This window comes from Diorhabda sublineata, chromosome 3 (genome assembly GCF_026230105.1).
Source record: "Diorhabda sublineata isolate icDioSubl1.1 chromosome 3, icDioSubl1.1, whole genome shotgun sequence".
In the NCBI taxonomy this organism is placed as follows: Eukaryota; Metazoa; Arthropoda; class Insecta; order Coleoptera; family Chrysomelidae; genus Diorhabda; species Diorhabda sublineata.
In genome coordinates this window covers 3,459,978-3,474,933 of record NC_079476.1, presented here as the reverse complement: position 1 = coordinate 3,474,933, position 14,956 = coordinate 3,459,978, and the positions used below count along the sequence as shown (strand labels likewise).

The 14,956-nt window shown below is 34.4% G+C and overlaps 2 protein-coding genes across 4 annotated transcripts in view; one reads left to right on the top strand and one right to left on the bottom strand.

The window, feature by feature from the left end:
- Nucleotides 1–14,956, bottom strand: part of LOC130442169 (uncharacterized) — a 99,807-nt gene that overhangs the window by 34,881 nt on the left and 49,970 nt on the right. The window contains exon 2 of the mRNA XM_056776265.1: nt 6,695–6,795. The gene's annotated coding sequence lies outside the window, so the exon portion shown is untranslated. The remainder of the gene's footprint in view (nt 1–6,694; nt 6,796–14,956) is intronic.
- The window catches only part of LOC130442164 (probable beta-hexosaminidase fdl), a 156,553-nt gene that overhangs the window by 102,820 nt on the left and 38,777 nt on the right, over nt 1–14,956 (top strand). The window lies entirely within an intron of this gene.

The following is a 14,956-nucleotide window of genomic DNA, read 5'->3' as shown; positions in this document are numbered from 1 at the left end:
AGCTTGAAGTACCTTCAGGACTTACTGAAATCTAACAATTTCGGAGTTGATATAAGAATATTTACAATTAACGAAAATATGTATGGAACAAAAATGGAATTCTACAAACAAGACGCGGAAACACCATGGGCATTTGCCTATTACCGTTTATGGCTGAAGTATTTATGAGTCATTTTGAAAAGCAAATCAGTCAAGAGTTTCAGTATTTTCCCAAGGTAAGGTACAGGTATATTCAATACGAAAAAGGCACACGAAGAATTCTTCATCTATAAAGTTGACTCCGGTAGGAAATGGATAATAAAATAGACAGTTACCGTCTTTATACACTTAATTAATGATCGTTGATATAGACAGTGTAATTGTGAGTTTTGGTGTAGTGGTAGTATGAAGGGTACGTTGAGAATAGATCTAGTTGGGTGCTACCTAGACATCCAAGAAAATTGTGGCAGAGTGTGTTTAGTTTATTACTTTGAGCAGTGTAATATTCGGATTGGTGATGGCTTTGTGTTTTGAGTGATAATGCCTGAGTTCGAATTAATAATTTTGGATTATGCTTGGTACAGAAGTCTCAAATTCAAGTTGATGTGAAAAAGATGTGTTTTCAGCATTGATATCTATATATTTCACTATAAATAATTAGCAAATCTAACATGATCAACTTCTTAGATACGAAGGACCGACCCAAACGATCTATTGGGTCCTCCTGTCTTGCTGCGATACTAGACAACCCAGTGTTTACAGCTGATCCATTAATTCCACTCCTTTTAAAAAGTCTAGAATACGGGATGGTTTTAATTGCTAGAAATCTTCGTCGTCTATTTCACCCAGGTATAGAGTTCATTAGCGTTTCAGACCTGAAGAGAATGTGGATAGAGGTTTCGTCCTCTATGCAACAGAATCTACACGCTGCATTATCTACTAGGTCTAGCGTTTTCAGGTGTTTGTTGAAGCGACAGTGCCCCGATAGAACTTCTGTTAGTATCCGTAGATTGTTTTTACTTACGTTGATACATTCGGCAGATCTACTCTGATTATAGTTTCCCAGAAGAGTATTTGCCTGTCTCAGCCCCTGGTAGTTGTCCCAATAATTGGTTTTGCTCCTATCTACCTTCTTTACCAGCGTTGTCACCTCTAGTACGTTACAGTGCATGAAAAAAAATTACCAAGTATGATTCTTTGTAAACTCTACTATAGGTCATTGGAGCAATAGAGACCGGAGTAATATTGTCGTTTCTATCTTTGACCTTCAGTATACTTTAAGATTTTAGAAGACGTTTGACACAACTATTAGAATGTCAAGATTAAGGTGTAAAATAAAAATCATATTTCCAAGTTAATCGAGTGAACTAAAACATTTTTGGCCTAGAAATAAATTCTAATCTCCGATTCTTTTCATATTTTCTTGTACTACTGCTCTTATTTTCCTTATATCAACATCAGATAGAGCCTTTCTTTAAAGTTCAACCATGAAGGTCTATAAAATATGATGACAACCTACTACTTTCTACTTATCAATCTATTTTCATTTTATTGTGGCAGTAAAATTTGAACTTGATGGATATGGTTTGCATTAATATTTCATATTTTCTTAACGAGATTATAAAAGGCAGAAATAGTATCCTATTCTGATTTAATAATGTTGAGGAATATAAAAAATATATATACAACCAGTTGATTAAGTTTGGAATTGGAAATTTTTGATTATATTATTGCAAGACACTATTATGAAAGAGAAAAAGGTGAAAATTATTTGGGTAAACACTTTTCTTTATTCTTCTCTTAAATTTTCTAGTTATTTCATCCAATAAAACAAGTTAAGTACTAGAAACAAGATTTTTAGTTGTCCGCATAATCTCCTTTCAAGTCTATACACTCAATCCAGAGATGAGATTCTATCTACTGTGAAACAGAAAGTTACTAGGGTCTAGATCTAGTGAAAAACGGCGCGTGGTCAACCAAGTTGAAATATAATCCGTGAGAATTAGCCATAGGATTCACCGTATGAGAAGGTGCATTGTCCTGGTAGAAAATCTTCTTTTCTCTTTCAAATACGCTCGGTTTTCCATAATTTCTCCCTTCACCTTATCAAGCAAATATGCTCGATAATCTCCTGTTACCGTTTTAGCTTTTGGAGAATAGATATTGAAAACAATCTCATGAATATCCCAAAAAACGTTTTTATTATTCTCGGAGCAGATTCACCCTTTCCAATCCGATGTCTTGGCAGTTTTTACGTTCCAGGAGTGTAGTAGGGATTAAAATTTCATCTATAATTATTACTTCGACTTCTTCTGCTTGAACAGCTTCAATGGAAGCTGGAAGTTTTCAATGATACTGCTGATTGCCGCAAATTTTGACCGTTCCGATTTTTTCCATTTTCAAAAACATCTCCAAAACGACCTACTTGAACGATGGTCTCCCAGAAACTAAGTGACCAAAATGGCTGAAATTTTAGTAAACAATTGAACAAATTATTTTTCAACTTATAGTTTGTTCCAACCTGCTAATCTGAACTGTTCTTGTAACGGTTATTGTAAGCATTTAAATGTTTTTTTTCTGCGCAATATTCGGCTATGCAAGATTTTTGTAACAGTACTTGCTATCAGCCAAGTTTCGAGAAGACAGTCCCGGAAACGGTTCACAAACGATTCCTAAATCTGTTGGAACATAAAACAGAATCAATCGTTCGCTAACTGCCCTGCTGGAACACGTAATCTCTATTGCGCAGAATCGTCATCGTACCAAGAACGATTATGTGATTGATTGGAACAAACCTATCGAGTGCTGACATCTTCAGGTTGAAGTTGGTAACAATTGTATGTAATCACAATAAGTGAAAAATAATTACTATCCAATATCAAATCAATTAGCAGTAAACTTGCTTTGAACGAATTAAGATTTACGATCGGCAGATCGTATTATCACGATTATAAATGATTTTAGTTACTGTTTACATTTCTGTTGTACAGTCGTGAAATTATGATACGTAGAATTATTCATTCTGTAATAATAAGCAATAAAAAGCGATATTAATCAATTGAATTTATGTCATAAAAATGGCACTAACATCTAATTATATTCCTGTGAAATTAAAGTTCAATTTAACCGTGCATATGTCAACTTAAATGTTAAAAATACGGTAGATGATGGCCTTGTGCATGAAAATTTCAATAAAATATTCGCTATATAGTTATAGAAGTGATCATTTATAAATTTTGAAAGCAACGTAAGGATAGAATTATTACAAAAGCATCTGAAAAGCCAACTTGGAAAAAACTTATTCAAATACATGATACTTTGAAACAACTGATCCAACAAAAAGACACGAATTCGACTTTAGTTGAGATATGGCGATATTTGATGTCCAGATAGGACCAAATCCTTAGCTGCGGTGCCATCATTCAGCAGCCTGGGTTCTTTGGTGCATTGAAGTCAATTAGATTGCTTCCAACCCACTTCAAAATGTTTTCAAGATCTGTTGTAATGGTGGAGATCAGTTGCTGCCTACGGATTTGGGCAGCTGTTTTGAACGACGACACCAGTGTGGTATCGTCGGTGGAGCTATAGTACAGAGGTCGCCATAAGTGTGACAACGCTGTTGAAAAAGATTAAAACGAAGCATGTTTGTGCTTCAGAGAGTTGTCTCTGTGTCATGATAATACGTGCTCGTCGAGTAGAAGCGTTTTCAGAATGAATAACCGGTACAAGAAATTCTTGAAAACGGGCTCTGTTGCCGACGCGCCGTGTTTTAATCGACCGGTATCTATTACAACTAACGAAAACATTTTAACAGTAGCTCTGGTGTTAGTTGAGCAGCCGAACCAATCTGCATTTCAGCTATCGGGAGAACTTACCGATCATTCTTTACGACGAATGCTGAAACACATAATCTGCGTGTACTCGAACGAACAGAATCCTCAAGTCTTAATTAAACTTGTCCTGTGTGTGTGTGTGGGCAGGTATCCATGCGGGTCTGTACTTTTTGAGGGTCGAGACAAAGTTATCTGGAAATGTTCGAAGGTTTTCGAGAGCTAATGAACAACGATCCAACCTTCGCATCCATCATTTCATTCTTAATGTTCATACCTTAATGTTCAATTTGGAGAACGGATAGGCAGACGAGGATTCGTTAAGTGGCACGCCCGGTCATGTGACCTGACACTACGTGATTTCTTCTTGTGGGGCCTTCTCAAATACCGCCTTTTTGCATGAGAACCATGCACCCTTTTTGACCTACGAACTGCAATTAAAGAAGAATTTGGAACACTCCGCGGATAGCTTGACTTGCTTTGGTGGATCTGCCTCTCCATTGAGAGACGTTGCTGTATATGCATTGATCAAGATGGGCATCAATTTGAGCACTTACGGTAACCTTTTTTCGAATAATTTCTTTTAATAAATTCATTTTGACGCTCCCTTCTTTTCTTTTAATGTAAATTTGTTGCCTAAATAGATTAATTGGAGAAACATCTAATAATGAATGCGGCTAAGTGATTTTCTACGCAAACAAATTTTCATAAAACTATACCAACAACATAATTTGAATAAAATCTAAGTGTGATAGAATATTTGTTATTTGTCACATAAACAGGTAGTAAAACATAAATTATGAAAACATATCCTTACTGGAAACTAAATCAATGCTCCATAAATCCGAAAACTATATAAATATTTGAATAAAAAATGTATATGAGTCTAGTTGTTTGATCTGTTCGTGATGTAAGGAAGGAAACTCTTCACATGAAGTATAAACTTTTCCTAAATTAATTCATTCAGCCTCCTGATAAATAGAAAATGTCTCCAGCAGAAATAATCCATTACACGCACATTTTGACGATCGATTACAGAGGGATTGTGCTGAAAACTAACCATTAAAGTAGTGAATAATTATTCTGCTAGATATTTTGATATTCAGTAGCTTCATCTATTTTCATTTAGCTCAGTGACACTTATACGAGAGTTGTTTAAGAAGTTTTCTACTTAGCATAGAAACAAGACATTTTTTTCCACAATTCTTTATATTACTCAACATACTCTTTTAAGTGTAAATTTTAATACTTTCTCTTCAAAATAGAAGATCTCGGATGCGATAACAACCTTTTCTGGTGGAAATATTTCTCCTGCAAGTGAATTTTTGAGGTACGGAAACAGTAAAAAGACGCTGGGAGCTAGATCTGGTCGATATAGATGGTCAACCAATTCGAGGTGCATGAATGAGACAGTGCGTCGTCCTGATCACTTTTTTTTTCTTCAAATGCAATTTCTTCATTTACCTTATCAAGTAATGATGCCTAATACCCTTCTGTTATAATCATATTTTTGAAGATAGTCCATGAATATAATACCATGAGTATCTTCCCCCCCAAAAAAAACTGTTGCCAGCACTCCTCCGGCTAATGAAACCTTCTTCACTTCATTTAGAGCAGGTTCGCCGTTGAAAACCCACTGTTTTTCATTTCAAGTGGATTCAGGTTTTGTCTATAGTGATGAATCTACGTTAAAAATACGACTCAATGGGCTTAAATGTAACCTAATCTTATTACGAACAGATTGGACAAACAAAGCGATTATATCGAAAGAAATCTTATAAGACGAAAGCTTGAATTATTTGTCAATCTGAAGTCAGCTGACGAAATTGTTATTTGCTTGAAGAAATCTCCCACATGACAACATGTACGAACAGCAGTCAAATATGAGAGCACAAATTTCAGGAAAAGCGCAAAAACTTTCCTGAATATGTTATCTAGCCAATAGATGGAAATTCATAACGACAGTGTACAAAATCGATATGAAACTCGGTTGATACGGTAGACAAATCTGACATGTTTTAATATTGGGAATACATTTGATTAATCTAATAAACAATGCCATCGAAACTTGTTTTCTATGTATAATGATTTACAAGGGCTGCTAATAAAGTTTAGAGATATGGCAACATGGACGTGAATATATCAAATCTGACATTACCATTATAAAGTGTTGGTTACAGTTGAAGCACAATCTTGAGACACCGCGTTTAACTGGTTTTCCAAATTCAATCGTAGTCGCACTTCTCTACAGGATAAATTTCGTTGTCATTCAAAATCGGCAAAAACTGCCAATTCTCAATGGTACACCAGCATTTGGTATGGTACACCACGACAATGCGAGCTCTCACACTACAATTCAAACAAAAACGTTTTTCAAAACATCGAATTAAATTGCCGTCTACCCAATGATTGCTTCTTATCACCGCAGATCAAAAATAAAATGCGAGATCAACGTTTTTTTTACACTTGAAGAAGCGGTTGAAGCCTTCAAATCACAGGCTTTGGAGGTACCTTAATCGGATTGGAAAAAATGCTTCTACAATTGGTTGGCATGTAAAATTATATTAATCTCAATGGAGAATATTTTTGGAAAACAATAAAGTCGTATCCAATTATAAATATTTTTTTTGTGTCTCAAAACTCAAATAGCAACCGTCGTATAAGGAAATATATTATAAAGTTTAATCTATAATTATTCCCATAGTTTTTCTATATTGAAATCTAATGAATTAAAAACGACACCTTGTAATTTATAAAATTTCCCAAAAGCACGCTAAGGAATAAAGTACAAGAATGTAGCATAAAAAATTCAAAAGGCGAATAGTATATTACAAAAGAACAAAGTAAGGACTAAGTTTAAACTTGTTTACTGAAGTATTTATTACCTGTTATAGAGAGCCGTACTGCTGCTCCTTTTTGCACGTCAACTGTTCTTCAATATTTCAGAGATCATTCTGAATGTAATAAGGACTCTTAACTCCAAACTCTGAAACCAGAAAAACACCACTGAATTTCAATGAAACCCTTGATGGGAATAGGACGATAAACTCAGGGACGTGCATAGAATTGTTTAATGATATTTTTGAAGGTTTTTTGTACAATTATAAAAAATATTTACTAGAGTCAATCACGAACTAGAAACCTCGAGCACATTCCAAGCGGACAGGTGCTTGCGTTGCCATTAAAACGCAAATCCAAGATGATCTTCATTTACTTAGGCAAGAATTTAATTACTACTAATGTTGTAGTTACCGGTTCACACTGGAGTAAACTGGAAAATGAAGGACCAAGAACATTAATACAATTTTGAGAGGAATAGGACTACTGGAGGTACTTAGTTGCAAGCGATTACTGTGTACCAAAATATATCGTAAGAATGTATTAGCCAAAGCAGGTATGCAGTAAGAGTTTTATCAATGATTCTAAAGGAATATTTTCGGCGATTAAATATGTGAGGAAATTGAAACTAGCAGAAAGAGACTACTGCATATTTTTGTCGGATAGAAGAAGAAACATCAATACACATTAAGAATCTTAGATGTCTAGACCTGGAGGCGTATTTAATACAGCAAGAATATGTACTCAAATTATGGGGCACACCTAGTGTGACAGCCTAAAAAAGGCAACTTTTGGGAATTAAAAAAAAACTAGTGACTCAATCATCTTAAAATTTTGAGGGTATATTTATACATGTTTTGAGAATACACAGTGAAATTTTTGAAATAAAATATTAAATATTTTTGAAATGACACGCAATCTCCGGCGGCGCCAAAAAAAGGTCCTCCACTGCTGGGCTCCGTGAATAAAACCCAACAAAAAAAATTCTCGTTAACCTAAAATATATTGTCTGTACGATGACCCTCGGGCGAACAAAAAAATCACAAATTGACAAAATGGCGGCATGTTGAAAAAAAAAAGTTGAATTTCACCCAAAATTTTGGTCGTTTTTGGTCTGCCAAAATTCGATTTTTGATCAGATCAAAAAACTGGAGGGTCATCGTATGAAGTAATATATAATTCTGTTTCGAGAAAAACGCGTTTAAAGATAAAATGATGGTATGTCCCGTAGCCAATGCAAAACGGTATCTAATTGCCGAGCGGCTACTCTTTTAAATGGCTGTAACTCGAAAACTATTTAAGATATCTATTTAAAATTTTAGTATGTCATTTTTAATGGTATAACCTATCGAAATATCGATTTTTTTGAAAATTTCACACTGGTTATGCCCTTTAAAGCCGGCGCCATGCCAGACATAAGTACAAAGACTTGCATATTCTATTGTTAATATTATAGCGCAATAACTTGATACAGGGAGATCGTCCACGCTCGGGAAGACCTAGAACTACCACGTCAAGTGAAGATAATTGCATTTTTGTTAACAGCACCAGAAATCCGCATGTAAGGAAACAAAACCCATATAAACTTTTACCATTGATTATAGTGGAACGGTGTCTAAGAGATGCGAAGTTGTATAGTTGTGTCGCCGTTCAAAAACCTTTGCTTTTGACAAAAAACGAGGATGCAGTGGACACTTGCTCCTTGAGATTGAACTAAAGAAAATTTTAAAAAAGTTCCGTAGACCGATGAATTCAAGTTTGATATATTCGGTTCTAAATGAATAAATTACGTTTTAGCATTGCCCAAGAAAAGATTATGCTAGACTGTTTAGTCCCAACAATCAAGTATGGTGATATTATGTCTGCTTTTCTAGCGATGGAACTGACGATTTGATCAAAATTGAATTATGAAAAACGAACAGTACAAAATGCTGTTCCTTCGGGTTTGCGGTTATTTGGAGATGGATTCATTTTGCAACAGGACATTGATCCTATGCATAGTTCCAAATTATTCAGATAATATTGGGAAAAGAAAAAGGCACAAGGAGTGTTAATAAACATGGTTCGGCCTCCTCAAATTCCGGATCTCAACCCATTGAACTTCGATTGAAAGAGTTTGATAGGAACGTAGGTGATTGAAGCCCATCCTCGCGGAAAGAATTAGAAAGAAATTTGACACAAGACACTATCAACATAAGATTTTTTTATGAAAATTCAGCTTAGCGAATTTTATTTAATTTTCCTACGTTAATTATGGTGGTCTCAAACTTTTAGCCTGTAGTGTTTATCACAAATTGAGCAAACGGGGCAAAAAAAGAGTCGGTTAGGGCAGATAATACTAATCTAATCACTATTCACATTTTGGATATCAGATTTTGTGGGTAATTATTTAGTTTAGGTTGCATACGTCCGATTTCCTTGAAATTTTAGTATATTATACATTTTTTTCTTTTTCATCATAAAAAACTGGATAACATACTAAAATTTCAAGGAAATCTGGCGTATGCAACCTAAACTAAATAATTACCGATTTTGTATGATATTTTTTGAAAGTTTGAATATATACAGTGTGTGAAATCTAAATGGAATAGATTCATTATTTTCGTTACTGTATATATTGATAGAAAATCCTGTAAGACATCAAGACATAAATTATAGATTGACATTATTTAACCTGGAAATACGATCGATACCTTCAACCTTCTAATGATGATGTGTACTTCTCCAGTTCCGTTACAAATAGACCCTTGAAATATCGATTTTAAAAGTTTTCTTGATTCTCTATTTAGGAACGTTATCGAAGCAAACAATTAATGACTGGAAATAATTTCCAAACATAACACAATTCTGAGTATCCTTACGAATAGTCTGTTTAATAATATGAGTAAACATGGACGGGTTTCATTTTTCCTTAAAATTTATTTGATCCATTTGCACCAAACTGTATATTTATTATAACTCTGATGGTCAGTACACAATAATTCCCAGATCAATTAATTAATTTCACCATATCTATTTTTAGTTCAATTCAATTTGAAAACAGTTGTTTGTTGTTTGCTCATTCGACTTAAAACTAGAACTACTCAAAGTATCTCACGCTAATTGATCTTGCATTTAATTAAAACCGAACCAGCTGCATATTTCAATATTGTTAAAAGGTGTTACTGGAAAAACCTTGTGAAATAACTTGCGCTTCAAGCGGTTTTTCACGAAAAACCGTTACGAACTTATAGGTTTAATGTATTAAATATTGGGTCTCAGAAAATCGACTAAAATAAACGGAGCTTACAACCCAAGATTTGCAATAATATCGAAAATATACACCCCACAAAAATTATCGCATCACTCATTATTTTTTAAATATTTTAAATGTGTTGCTTATTTTTCGAATTTTTTTAATATTACAAATTAAAATACCAATAGATACGCCTTTTGCTACATTTATTTTATATCAGTTTAATGTACGGGGGACAAAAAGTTTGATTTACCAAAACATAAAAAATTTGTAATGGCGTGTGCTGTCGCCCCTCGCTCTAATTACAGCTTCCATTCGCCTTGGAAGGCTTCTAAACAGGTTCTGGACGTATCCTTGCGGCATGTTTTACCAGAAGTTCAAAAGAACATTTTGAAGATCATCTAGCGTTCTTATTGGTGCCGGATGTTGCTGAATTTACCATCCTAGATGGTCCCAGACATGCTCTATTGGGTTAAGGTCCGGGCTACGTGCAGGCTAATTCAGGATGGGTATCTCGACCTCTTCTAAGTATTGCCGAACCACTCTAGCAGCTTTTGTACGAGCATTATCGTGCATTAGCACAGAGTTGTCACTGATATGAGGCATATAGGGCACTACATGGGGTTCTAGGATCTCGGTTATGTACCTGTCAGTATTTAGTCTTCCATCATTCACTGGTACTTACTCCGGGCGACCCTCGAAAGAAATTCCTTCCAGAACCATGATAGAGCCACCACCAAAGCTTTCAGTTTGACAAAAATCGTGGCGTTCATCACGTCCCCTATATACGAGAATAAAATATTAGATCCATCATGCGTGTTCTCAAGCAAATTCCAATCTTGCTACTCGATGTTCTCTGGTAAGACGTGGACCTCTAGCTGGCACTCTGGCTCGTATACCTGCTTCTTTCAGCCTATTTCAAACTTTCTGTAGGCTTATTCGGACATTACGAGCAGCCAACAGATCTGTTTGCAGCTTTCGAGCTCAAATAACGATCATCTACTTCAGAAGTTACCCTTCCGCGGCCTTGTCTGTGTCTTCTGGTTAGCAGCCCTGTTTCTTGGTAGCGAATAACAACTGTAGATATGGTGCTTTGTTGAACTCCAATTAGCACAATTTGCTTAGAAAGTTCTCGATCTCAATGCATTACATCCAAGACAAAAATGATTTACTCGAGCATTTTTGCTTCCAAAAAAATTTGTAAGAAATTGTGATTTTTTTCCCATGATAAACCAGAAATATCTATTAAGTTGATACATATACAGATTGTACCAAAAAACTAAAATTAAATATTAAAAATATCTTAAAATACCAGTGATGCGATAATTTTGGTGGGGTGTTTATATTGCCACAAACGAAGGAGGAAATACTAGAAATAATTAAGGGGCGAAAAAACTGGGGAAAGGACGAATTAGAGCCGAAATTATTCCGGTATTGTGGAACTGCACTGAAGACGAGAATTTATCATTTAATAAGCAGTATATGAAAACAAGAGATAATACCAGAAACGTGTGAAAAATGGCATGAATAGGATCTACCAGTTTATATAGTCTTCATAGATTTCCTAAAAATATTACGATGCCGTGAACAGATTACATTTGAACAGCATTATGAACGATATTAGTATTACAAAAAAATCTTACGAAAATAAAACTTGAACATACAAAAACGAAAGTAATTGCAAAGAATATCAAAATGTTTCCAGATCAACACAGGAATAAAAAGTTGGAAGTAGAATCTGTACATTTCACGAGGAGTTGTAACAAACTGAAGCTCTCTGCGAATTCATCAGCTTCCAGACCAAAAAATTCAATGCAATAGTTATTAGAGCCAACTCACGACCCCACAATTTTAATTTTAATAATGAAGGAGTTTTTTGGAAACGATTCAAATGATTGGTTAGTGTTTAAGGTAAAAAAATATCAGTTTAAGACACCCTGTATACTAATTTTTCATATTTCATGTAGACTTTTGTAGTTATCGAGTAGCGTCAGTAGAATGACTTCACGAGAAATAAAGCAAAATACAAATTACTCACCACCAGGTAAAATCGCTATTAAATCGTATCCAAATAAATAATACGATTGAAACTTATTCAAAAATTTTCCATTCTAATTTTAAAATCACCCTTGTTGTCCGTGTTACACCCTTATCGAACGTAGGAACCGAACTGACTTTTCCAGAAATAATCAATATGTCCAGGTTAAGGGGCAGTAAAAGGTAATGTTATTACATCAGTTGCTATTGACTACAACTATTTAGATCAAGCTTGGAATCAAAGGTGAAAAATACCGCGTCAAATTGATGCACTACTGTTAATGTGCGGGTTTTGTGACTGTGAGTGTTTTTACCGAGAAAAAAATTATCTATCTAAAATGGTTTGTGAAGGTAATATAAATATATTCATTTGATTTCGTTTGTTGATGAATATTTTCCAAATTCACTTCAAATGTGACTGTATATTAAACAAAATGCATTGTCATTACAAGTAGAGACAAACATTATCCTTACTGATATTATAAATGTGAAAGCGTCGATGTTTGTTACGCTTTCAGGCAAAAACTACTTGACGAATCATCATGAAACTTTGTACACATATTCTGGGAGATACTAGTAGTAACATAGTATACTTTTTTTTTAAAAAATATTTTTTACATCTTCATAATGACGTGGATTGGAGACTTTTCGCAGAAATGTTGTTGCAAATTGGTGATGGTTGGTTAGACGTTGACGCTGAAGGTTATTAATCACTATCAAGCGAATTTTGTAATATAGTAGAAAATGATGTGGATCTCAATATTCATATTTTTCCAGAATTGTTAATAAGATTAACGCCGACATTTTAAAAGATGTGCAAGGAGAAATGAAGGAATATTTGTCGATGGATACAATCATGGATACGGAACTAAGTACTTCTTATCCTGTCGAGTTTTTAAATTCCCTTGAACAGTCAGGTGTACCGTCATATAAACTTCAATTAAAACTAAATGTACCAGTAATGCTGATGCGCAATCTAGATATTCCTCGGCTATGTAATTGAACAAGGCTTCGTATAACAAAATTGGGGCAGAATATACTTGGTACTACTATTTTAACACACTAACCAAGCAATAAAATAAAGTTATGATATTGATATATTTTTAATATAATGATTTCTGATACTTATTCAATGGATTCGATGCGAGCGAAGCCGCGGGTAAAGCTAGTATTATACAGTGCTTTTCAGATAAAAGTATCCACCTTTAATAACTTTTGTAATACTGGTATTTAGAAAAAATCCAAAAACACGTCAATTTATGTTGGAAGGGGCAAGCATTATGGCTTATTTAAACTTACTGGAAAAGCCACCCCCTCACCCCTAGCAGCATCCCCTTTATTTTTTTAAATTACTTTTCATATTTTTTATGTAAAATTTAGATACTCTTCTTTGAGCTGATTTCAAAAATGTATAATACTTGTAGGTTAAAGTGGTTAGTTTATGAGATAAACAATTTTTCTTTTAAGAGCACAAATTTTACTTATTATTTACTTTCACCTTATTTGCCTGTACTAAAATGGGTTGTACAACAGTTTAAACTCTTTAATCTTTTTAACTGTGCTATTTATTATGAAGTTACGATAAGTGTTCAAAATGAGTACCATTCACTTCCATACAATGGTATAATCTATTTTGAAATGCCTCTCTGACATTGCTTAATACGGCTGGATTTAATTGTCGACATTCATTTTCTATCCTCTCTCGTAAATCATCCAGAGATTCTGGTTGGGTAGCATAAACTTTTGTTTTTAAATAATACCCCCATAAAAAGAAGTCTAGGGGTGTTAAATCCGGTGACCTAGGTGGCCACTCCATCATCTGCCCCCTTCTACCTATCCAACGAGCGGGGAATGTTTCGTTTAAAAATTGTCGGACAGGCATAGCATAGTGTGGGGGAGCTCCGTCTTGTTGAAATACCAGTAAATCTTCGGAAAGGTTATCATCATTTTCTATTATTGTTGTAATACGTGGGTCAACCCCTTCCCTGAGTAACTCAAGATATGATTCACCATTTAAATTTCCGTTGATGAAGAAAGGTCCGACAATGTGGTCACCTAGGATACCACACCAAACGTTTAACTTTTGGGGATGTTGTGTATGGAATTCACGCATAATATGTGGATCACTTTCAGCCCAATATCTACAATTATGCCTACTTACTAAGCCATTTAATGACCATGAGCATTCATCAGAAAAGCAAATATTGTTTAACAATTGTGGATTGTTATTGATAATTTGCGTCATTGATTCGCAAAACTCTAGACGACGATCAAAATCATCTTCATTCAACTCGTGCACCAACTTAACTTTGTATGGGTGGTACTTGAATTTATGTAGAACTCGGAAAACTGTAGAAGATGAAACACCGATCGCTCTACTTATTGTTGACAACGATTGGGGATGTTGAGCCTCTAAGCTGACTTGCCCTAAAATTGCCACTTGGATTGCTTCGTTATTTACGAGTCCCTCTCGCTTATGCACTTTATTGCAAACAGACCCTGTTGTGGTAAATTTCTCCATCAGTTGAATTACATACTTATGAGTTGCATGTCTTCCGTCATGTAATTCGTTAAATATTCTAGCAGCAGCTCTTGCACAATTATTATTTTGGTAGTATAAACCTACAATTTCAATTGTTTCTTGCAAAGAGTAAACCATTTCAGAGAAACAAAATAAATAATGTATCATCAAATTACACTATCAATAGTGACTACAAATTCTAGTTGACAATGTCAAACTTTAATAAAAAGTAGAATTTTTTGTTGTTTGGATTTTTTAAGTAGAATAAATAGCACAGTTAAAAAGATTAAAGAGTTTAAACTGTTGTACAACCCATTTTAGTACAGGCAAATAAGGTGAAAGTAAATAATAAGTAAAATTTGTGCTCTTAAAAGAAAAATTGTTTATCTCATAAACTAACCACTTTAACCTACAAGTATTATCATTTTTGAAATCAGCTCAAAGAGGAGTATCCAAATTTTACGTAAAAAATATGAAAAGTAATTTAAAAAAATAAAGGGGATGCTGCTAGGGATG